The 10,511-nt window shown below is 46.6% G+C and overlaps 1 long non-coding RNA gene across 2 annotated transcripts in view; it reads right to left on the reverse strand.

Moving 5' to 3' along the window:
- LOC126913274 (uncharacterized) overlaps positions 1-9,955 on the reverse strand; it is a 58,359-nt gene extending 48,404 nt beyond the window's left edge. For both annotated transcript variants that reach the window (XR_007708141.1, XR_007708140.1), the window contains exon 1: positions 8,364-9,955. This is a non-coding gene — a long non-coding RNA (uncharacterized LOC126913274). The remainder of the gene's footprint in view (positions 1-8,363) is intronic.
- Between the last annotated feature and the right edge of the window lie 556 nt (positions 9,956-10,511).

The following is a 10,511-nucleotide window of genomic DNA, read 5'->3' on the forward strand; positions in this document are numbered from 1 at the left end:
GCCAACAATATCTCAGTTTTATCAGCTATAAACCATGATACCTCAAAACTCTTTCCCAATATTGGTCCCTGGGGAACTCTACTCATCTCTGATCTCCACTTGGACATTGAGACATCGATTGTAATGCTTTGAGTGCGACCATCAAGCCAATTCTTTACCCACTGAGTGGTCCATCTGTCAAATCCATGTCTCTCCGATTTAGAGACAGGGATATCGTGCACGACAGTGTCGAATGCTTTGCATGAGTCCAAGTAGATGATGTCTGTTGCTCTTCCCCTATCTACCAGTGCTGTAACCCCACTGTAGAAGGCCACCAAATTTGTCTGGTATGATTTCTCCTTAGTGAAACCACGCTGGCTGTCACCAATCACCTCTCTGTTTTTCATGTGCCTCAGTAGAGTTTCCAGGTGGACCTGCTCCATGACCTTGCCAGGCACAGAGGAGAGACTGACTGGCCTCCAGCATCTTGCTTACCAGGAGTTTTAGGGCCAAAGGTTAAATTCAGCTCACACACTGAAGTCAGTGTGGTTTTGTGGGAGCAAGCTAGGCTGGAACTTCAGTCTGGCGGTTTGAGGAAGGAGGAACAACTTTGTTCTGACTTAAATAGGAAAGAGAAAGAGAAATAAAATGTTGCCGTTCTCTTAAAATTCTCAGACTGTAGTAATTCTGCTGCAGTATGCTGCTTTCCCTAAGCACCCAAGCGGAGCTACTACAAAACAGAGAAGAAAACCAAGGAAGATCAGATGGCAATGGGGTATGATAGACCACCTTGATTTTCTCTTGTTCATTAACCATGCTGTTTCATTTCAGCCACCATCAGCAGTCATAGCCAGTTCTTGAGAGATTTAAGAGGATCTGGCAGGTCAGGCAGACTTTGACAGATGCTTTACCTTGGTGTCACTGGTGTAGAAAACACAAAATTTGCCCTAATGCTTTCTCTACTACCTACCATCCCTTCTGATACAGGTTGTGCTGTTCTCCGCTCACACCCCTGTAGGAGTTTTGCAGCACTGCCAGTGCAGACAGTATGGCATATCCATGCGGCAGGTTAAAATGTGACACTTCCAGTGACACCTACTCTGTACTTCTTTCTCCGGGTAAGTGGTCTTTAACAAAAGGCACGCTTATCATCGGGGGCCAGAGTCAGCATCACTCGGGAGCCTCTCAGTGAGGAGTGTGTGATTCCTTGGAGATTTTAGCCCACCTGGGAGCATCCAGGTGTTGAGAGCACGGATCCACCAGCATCACTGGTGAGACTGGGAAAGGCCAAGTCAATGACTCACCAAACAACCCCATCCCCAGCCCTGTGTAGAAATGATTCCACTGCTCGTCTTGAAAACAAACTATCCCAATAAGCTCTTCCCTCTGCAACTCCGCAGATGGAAAATGCTCGAGATCCTTCTCCCACCCTCCCCACACCCCCAAAATACACACACACAAACACACACACACACACTCTTTCTCAGTCAGTCACATCTTTACTAAAGCTGATTTTAAGAGGATGGTTAGATCTGGGAGTGGGACAAGACCAACTCTCCCCAGCACAGCTTCCTATGGCAAACTAGCCTTCATGTTCAGTGATAAATCCCTTGCCTACCTGGCCTCCTCTTCTGAGAAGAACTGAAATAACTTGATGGTTTCCTGAGGCTTCCTGCTTACAGTTCTTCTGATAACAGCAATAGCTCAGTAGCCTTATTCATGGTGCACAGTTGTATAAATATACCTTGATCAACCCTAAGTCACCTCTTCAAGTAATGAGTGTTGGCCTTGGCACTTTCTTCTTGTGCAATTTAGTTGATACTTAAATTAACTAAGAACTAAGAATTAAAGAGTATTTCTAGTAAATGGGGTCCTACTTACAGTAGATCAGGGGCACGGCTGAGTAAGCTGACCAATAGGTGAAATATGAAAGAATTAATTTCAGTGTCTGCTACCTCTGCTGTGCTGTTACGGTGATTTTTTCACAAGGTGGAGGAGTTAGCCCTAGGTACACAAAGACCATCTCCACTCTAACACCCTCCCAAGGAGGAAGAAAGGCTCATCCCAAAAAGATTCTGCATAAATTTTAAGAGGAAAATCCATTTCCTAAAGCATTATTTTTGTAGCAAGGTACAATACAGAAAAAGTAGGGCATCTTCCAGTCTCATTAGATGCTCATTTCACAGGATCACAATGTGGCTGAGGTTGAAAGGGACCTCTGGAAGTAATCTAGTACAAGACCCTGCTCAAGCAGGAATACTTGGAGGAGGTTGCACAGGACCACGTCCAGAGAATTCCCTTCACTCATGTATTAAGAATAGAATAGTCTATCATAGAATCACAGAACGGCTTGGGTTGGAAAGGACCTTAAAGACCATCTAGTTCCAACCCCCCTGCCACGGGCAGGGATGCCACCCACTAGACCAGGCTGCCCAGGGCCTCATCCAGCCTGGCCTTGAACACCTCCAGGGATGGGGCATCCACAGCTTTTCTGGGCAACCTGTGCCAGTGCCTCACCACCCTCTGAGTGAAGAATTTCCTCCTAACATCTAACCTAAATCTTCCCTCTTTTAGATTAAAATCATCCTCCTTGTCCTGTTATTATCTGTCCTAGCAAAAAGTTGCTCCCCATCTTTTTTATAAGCACTTTTTAAAGAACTGAAAAGACTGCAATGAGGTCTCCCTGGAGCCTTCTCTTCTTCAGGCAACTTCTCTTTGTTTTTCCCCTTCTCCATCTCCACCTTCCCTACTGCTTCTGCTTTTATGAATAAATCTTTACTGTGCCTCAAAGAAAAAGTACCTCTGATGGGCTCTCTTACCCCTTATTGCTTGGGGCCATCAGAGAGGCAGTCAGAGGGCAGCTTTTGTCATAAGGAAAGCTTCTTCCAGGAAGTGGAAGACACTGCCTGGAGCTTCTGTATTTCTATTTCTGGCTCTCCCTTTTCACAGGGCTTTAGTCACTAAACCCTGTTCTTCCCCTGTGGCATATTAGTGGGTATACTTACTTCGGAAAAAGAGTGAACTTGGGGGGTGGGGGTGGGGAAGCAGGGGGAAAAAACGCACACACACCACCACACAACACCAATGCTACCCTCACACCACGCCCATGCCACCTCCATCCCAACCCACAACAGTCCCCAGCCCCCAACCACCAAAAAAAAAACCCTCTAGCACAGCCCATGCCAGAAATGAGTGGCTTTTTTACATCTCACACATCTGCCTTTTCCAGGGCACATTGGGTGCCCCTTCCCTTTCCTCCTGCCTTACGCAGTGTGGCACCACAGGGCATCAGCACCACCAGCAAACACACATGCAGGGAAGGTGTTGGCCCTCCATCCTCACCACCTCTGCATACTGTTTAGCTCTTCAGAGCTAGCCTGTCCTCTTTCCTAATGATTTCCATCACTATTCCTGCAAAGGTCCGTTTAGACCAGTCTCACCAGTAAAATCCAGTTAACTGCTCTCCCATCCACTGAGGCTGCAGCTCACCCTCCTGCAGATTTTCATCGGTGGCTCTTCTGAACATTTCTTTCCAATGCCTCTTGAAACCAGCTGGCGTTTGAGCACAAGCTTGTCTGACACCTATCCTGAGGTCAAACCAATAGTTACGCTCCTTGCCCACAGGCACCACGACACATTTTGTGCCAGCCTTACATCATCTTTGTCAGCTCCAGCTGACCTCAGCCTTATCCAGGGAGGTTTACACCTTGTTGCTGTTGAACCCTACAAACTTGCCAAAACCATGTGCTGCCCAGCTCTCTCCAGTGCTGTTCTGAATGGCAAATGTTTACTATATGGCTCCCTTTCTGAACTTAAAGCCAGCTGGTCCTTCAGCCAGAAAGTTCTCTATCTTGGGTGCAATTTTTTCCAGGATGTGGCACAGCAACACTTTGATAAGGCACCAATAATGAGAGTATATAGTGGTTTCCATCAATAAATGAAGTCATCCATTTCCCAGGAAGGAACAGTCAGGGACTTGGCTGTAAACTTGGATGATTCTCCAGGTTCACAACTACCACTGACAAGGTTTGATCTGCACAAGTGAATGCACTCCCATTCACTTCAGATCTTGTCTCATTATCCCATCCAGTTATTGCTTTTTAAGGTCCAGCCCATCTCTTCAGTTCTTTTGATTTGAACACACATCCATTTCACCATCTGGCAGCAAACACCTGTGTGCTCAAGTCAGCAGGTCTAATCAGAGTTATTTCTCCCAGAAATTTCTAACGGGACAACAATGGTCTTGCAAAAACAGCTCTTACTTCTCTAAACGCTTGCTAGGAGCCACAGCAGGAATAGGGCTTGCCAGAAGAGCAGAAAGTCCTTTAATTTTCACAGAAACTATCGAGCAGCTCAGTCAGAGCTATAACATTCATTCACTGCTGGCCAGTGACTGGCCAAACACCAGGAGCCTGGAGGTGGAGGACATTCATAGCCCATTACCCAGCCTCCTAAGCCATGCAGCTCCCAGCTGTCACTGGTCTTGACAGATCACCTTATTACACAGAAGTTCTGTCCCTGCTCCAATCTCAGCTTGGAAACAAAGTGTTAAAATATACTTCCCTTTCTCCAAATATTTTTCTCTCCTGTTCAGCAGATCTGCTCCTAACCAGTCACCTTCTTGAAAGAGAGAGGAAGAAGACTCAGCTTCTTACAGGGGGAGATGTTATGTTTAGCTACATGCATGATAAAAACTGGAAATACGCATTATCAGTAGCCAAGTGGGCAAAAAGCTGAGAAAAGTGGAATTGTAACTTGGGAAACTTCAGGCATAGCCATGGAAGGATTCAGTGATGTATTGTTTTATCCCAGACTGACTCTCAGAAGGATGCTACACTACAGACTGCTCCTCTAGTTAAAATAATTATTACAGATGATTACTGAAAATATCAGGAAGCCTTGTTCCCATCCTGAAATACTGTAAGCATAGTCACCCATCCTGATCACCTACATGTGCAAAGGAGGCTAGGCAGATCCTGAGTGCCAAGGCAGAAAATCCTTCCCCTACCAGCAGTGCAATAACATCTTACAACTGTTTTTATCAATAGGCATTAGCATGCTTTGTAGATGAGCGTAGATTATTATAATCCCTATTGCACACTCAGGAGAGCAGTCAGAGGTGGCAAGGCTGAAATTAAGAAACAGCAATGGAAGTGAGAGAGAAATGCAGGCCTCAGCCTAGCACTCCCCTTACCCAACACCATGCCCCCTAGGAGTGATGGAAATAAAATGAAGCAGAGCTCTATGCCCTCTTAAGCTCTGTAACCAACACAAATCAGGATGCCCTTGTTTTCAGAGAAAGCCCAGGAGAAGGGTCTTTGAAAGGGCTGATGGAGGAATCCAAGAAGCCAGGCTGGGGTTCACCAAACCTCTTTGTACATTAGGGACAGCCTTGACTTAGGGCTGGTTGCATTTCTGGCACTGTTTTGCCATGGATCAGCCTCAGCCTCTCCCACAAACAGAATTATAGAATCACAGAATGGTGTGGGTTGGAAGGGATCTTAAAATCATCTAATTCCAACCCCCCTGCCATGGGCAGGGACACCTCCCACCAGACCAGGCTGCCCAAAGCCCCATCCAGCCTGGCCTTGAACACATCCAGGGATGGGGCATCCACAGCTTCTCTGGGCAACCTGTGCCAGGGCCTCACCGCCATCTTTGTAAAGAATGTCTTCCTTATATCTAATCTAAATCTACCCTCTTTTAGTTTAAAGCCATTATTTCTTGTCCTATTACTACACTCCCTAATAAAAAGTCCCTCCCCAGCTTTCCGGCATGAAGGCGTATTAGGCATTTTAAACAAAATGACATACATATGCAAAGCTTGTTCTGTGAGAAAGATCCAGCCTCCAAATCTCGGAAATTAACTGCAGAGGAACTAGAATTTCACCTGTAATATTTGCTGACCTATTGAGTAATCATGTAACGCCTCGTTGAATGAGAACTTCTGCTTCTCTATACCTCTCACATGGTTTTCTACACGATGCTTTAATATTTTTTGTTTCATTTCCTCTTTAAATTCCAAGACAGCTGTCTGTATGCAAGGATAGCAGCTGTTTTGTTCCTGGAGTTAGCATGCAGTTACTGGACAGAAAAACACCGGGCTTTCTGCAGAAAACTTGACTTAGTTTTCAGTAAGATATTTTTGCTGTGTTATGAATCCAAACATTTGGCAGAATCATTAAGGCAGGGAGACAGAGAGAGAGAATTCGCTGAGATAGAGAAGAGCAAATGGGTTCATAGCTAGTCTTCACATGAAGGGCATAGCTTCCAAAGAGAAGGCTTTTATGCAGAGCCCTCTGTGCCCACAGACCCACTGGCACAAGGGTAGCACAGGAAAGGTGTCAGACTGCTGTACCTTTTTTAGCATCAAATCTATGATTCTATGATTCTGTGACACCTGGGTGCCAGCCAAGGCCAGGGGACACAGGCAGCAGCTGTGATGCCCCCGTGGATGTGAACTTGGATGGAAACACAGAGGAGAGGCAATGCCCATTGGACTAAGCCACCGCACAGAGAGGTGGAAGGGACATGGGACAGAGTCGTGCCTGATGTTGCCATCACCTACACTGTAAGACCCTGTTGGGCTGGACAGAGCAGAATGCCCCAGCAGGAATTACCCAAAGACAACATACAAGTAGTTCGCACGGCCAGCAGCAAAGCTACAAGCATTCATGATTGATAGGACTGACAATGCCCCTGCAAGCTGGAGAACTAAAAGTCACAGGAGAATATCGGGAGAAGAGAAAGAAAAAGGGCAAGGGTGGAGCCACCGCATCTCCTGCTGCAGGCTGGAATCACTGAAGGCTGCCTGCTTCTTTGCAAGGCAAGTGCATGGGCCAGGAACTGCCAAGCACAAGTGTCTACAAGGAAGGAACAAAGGAAGGAAGGAGGAAAGAAAGGAAGGAAGAGGCTGGAAATGCTCCTTTTCATTAAAAATGAAACCGAGACTCTTTGACAATGGGATGACTCCAGCAGCTGGGCTTTTAAGGACATTCTAGAAATTACAAAGCTCCTGATAAAATCGTAGGAGTTGGCAAGGCCCTATTTCCCCTGAACAATTATAATTTCTTTGCCTGTGGGCATCTCTGTGTTGAAATGCCTATGAAGTTCCTGCTGTGTCATTGAATTTGCAGTCATTTCTTTTTGGTTCCTTCTTCAGCCCTGCCAGAGTGCAAGCATTCCTGAAAATCAACTAACCACACTCACATGCTTTACAGCCTGAAGACCTTAAAGTAAATGAGCCTTGAAGAGTAATTGTATCATTACAGGTACCAAATTATCCTGAATTATGCAGCATTTAGTGGACACTTTTAGTGGATTGGTCTGGGGAAAAGCATTATCTAATTGAATGTTAAAATGTTAAAGAAGAGTTAAAGTGACACTGTGTGATGGAAAGCAATGGAAAGCACTCCTTCCAGGAGGTCAGCTGAAACGTGAGAAAAAAAATCACTTCCCCAAATGACACAGCAATGCTAGCAAAAACTCGCACTGTTTTCAACCTTATTAGCAAAAAATATGACCTTGCTCATAGAAACCTGTGTGTAGAAAGGACTGCTTTGTAGTAGGTGCTATGTCTCTGCTGGGAGAAGGAATGAGAGGTCAGGCACAGCATCTTGTGATATCAGTAAGACATTTTCCACTTAGACGGACACAGTTTGGGCCCCATCCCAGAAAAACGAGACACCTGTGGGAGATGACAATCTTTTTTTTTCTTTTTTTTTTTTCCCCCTTTCTTTTTTCACATTCATAGATTTATCTAGCTCTTACATAGCACTCTTTCTAAGGTACCCATTTGGCTGAGGCTCTTACATTAAAAGTACAGGGCTCTGTGCATTTTCCTTCTGAAGCCCATGGACAGTTTTTTTCAGAGAACTGCAAGAACTAGCTAGAAAACATGTCAGAGGCATTATCATGAACACACACAAAAGAAAAGCAGCAGCAATAGAACTAATGAATGAAACACAGCTATTCCAAAGCATGGAACATGTTCGGCAGTCACCAGAGGTGGATGCCCAGCAGTCACTGATCATCTCTGCGTGCATTTCTGCACGTTTTACAAATGGCATTCATTATTATCATCTCTGTTCTTTACAAGTAGAAATTAACCTGAAATGGAGCATTAATTAAGAAATTAATGTAGAAGGTGAGCAGTTTGCTCAAGACCACACAGAAAATGAGTGAGAAATGAAGGATGGGAAATAGGTGTTGCACTGTCCATACCATCACATGGCAATGGCTTCTTACCAACACCTTGACATTCAACAGGTCCTGGAAAACAAAATATTTGGAGGCCCTGCTCCCGAAACTCTGGTGTTTGTTCATGGACAAGAACTTGGGAGAAGGTAGGAAGAGAGCAGAGGAAAGCCTATTTAGAACCTCACCTGAACTTCATGATGATTTTCAGTCCCCTTCTTGCAAAACTGGGGAATTAGCAGTGAGAGTGATGGACGGGCCAGTGGGAGAAGAAGGAACTTTTTTTTTCTGACTAAGAAATCCCCATGCAGCAATGTCACAAAGGCAGCACACGAAGAGACTGGCATTCCCTGGAGGCAAAGGTGAGCAGCACATGGCTCAGGCATGAGGGGCTGTGTTGCAGCATCATGAGACGAAATGCCCCTGCTACTCACAGAGGCATTTCACCCCGGAGTAGAGACTCCAGGCACCCCCAGCTTGAGGAAACACGGGGGCTGGAAGGCTTCTCAGTGCTCACCCATCACGTCACACCACGGCCCTGCATGTGCCTGCTGGGGAGCACTGGAACACAACCCAGCAGGATGTCGCTTTTCCACTGACTCACCCCACAGGTTTGGGCAACTCACTTCTTCCTCCTTCCTAACTTCCCACACGGGCAAAACACCAAGCACCAGGGCTCACTCCACGTACTGACTGAAGCAGAAGTCTGGGGGAGGCAGGTAGAGGGAGGGAAGCACAGTGACAGTCTGACTGAGGAATGCATGATTGCACCCTGCCAGGCTGCAGGCATTTCCTGACCCAGGGATGCTGCCAGCTGAGCTCCCATGACACAGTCCTAGTACTGAGCACAGACACCAGCCTCGTCATGGCCAGAGACACGGAGATGAGTGGTAATGGAGGAGGCAGCCACAGAAACCTGCCTGCGTGCAGCGCAAGTTTGCTTCTGGCTTGCTGCCTGCCACTCAGCAGTTAAACACAGGTGTCCACTGCTGTTAACACTGAGCAGTAAGCGGACATTTTTTCCATCGGAAAGAATCTCAAGAATTTCCCAGTTCTCTTTTTATTCCTTTTTCCTCGTGCCTCTTCCTAAGGAGGCAATTACAGGTGCGACAGCACTCATGACATAACCCTTGGGTGTTATCTCAAAATCAGCCCCCCGCACACCCTCCTGAGGACACAGCCAGCCTTTAAACTGAAGCCTTCCTCCCTTTCCACATCCCCAGCTGGTTCTTGATGATTTCTGCTTCATTCCCTGACTTGCAAACCAATACCCCCAAATGCAGACCGCAGACACCTCCGGGACACAATTACCTCCCCCCCCCGAAGCAGCAGAAGCAGCAGGTCATTTCCTATGGCACTTAAGTCTGTTAGTTTTTTTTCCCCAAGAGAAACTAGTCCTGACATACTCTGATACAACACAGGGCAGACCCTGTGCCCCCTGCCAGCACCATGCACTATGGGGAAATCTTTGTCAGGTAGCAAGGTAGCCCAGTGGTCCCACATACACCTGCACAAACACAGGGTGCTGAGATGTTCCTACATGCACCAGTGTGTCCCTGCATGTGCAGTCATTACCACTTTAACTACCCTTGTTCTTCTAGGACTTGGTTGGAAAGCACAAGCACATCTCCAGCCCTCCTGCTTATACCCAAGCCTGAATGCCTCTCTCCCTCTCGGAGTGATGGTGATGCTTCCCAGGGACAGCAGCAGTGCCTGGGAACAGCAGGCATCAGCCCCACTATTGGGTGTTCTAAAAAATATTAATGCATCATTGTTCTGGGAGTTTCCATGGAAAAAAAAAAAAAAAAGAAAAAAAAAAAAAGAAAATCAACAACAGCAACAACAAAAACCAATGAACCCTCAATGCAATGCAGGGTTGTCCTCTCTGGACATCTCTGCTTGTGGGCTGGAGGAATTTTGGTGGCATGCCCAGTGGAAGAAAGCAGAAGGGTTTGAGTTCTGCTTGGGAGAAGACAAGCCTCTATGCTGGAAATCTTTGGTACAAACTTCAAAAATTTCCCCTTTTCCTCCTAGATGCATATGGATATCTCCCCTCAGCACCCTGATCGCTCCATCTGCACCCACAGGGAACCCAGGAGCATCCCTCCCATCCCAAGGGAGGGATGAGGAGAGGAGGTGAAGGGGAAGGGGAGGGGACATGTTTTGAACGAAAGAATGAGGTCAAACCGCAGGTGAGGCACTACCACTTCACAAGGGGAAAAATAGATAATGACATTAGTCAGCACCCAGCACACGACCTGTGGCATTTGCCCTCCTCAGCCTGCGGAGGTTACAAGCAGCCTTCTGTCCACGTCCTCATTGTCCTCCTCCTCTGC

The sequence above is a fragment of the Cygnus atratus genome, chromosome 3, assembly GCF_013377495.2.
Source record: "Cygnus atratus isolate AKBS03 ecotype Queensland, Australia chromosome 3, CAtr_DNAZoo_HiC_assembly, whole genome shotgun sequence".
NCBI lineage: Eukaryota > Metazoa > Chordata > Aves > Anseriformes > Anatidae > Cygnus > Cygnus atratus.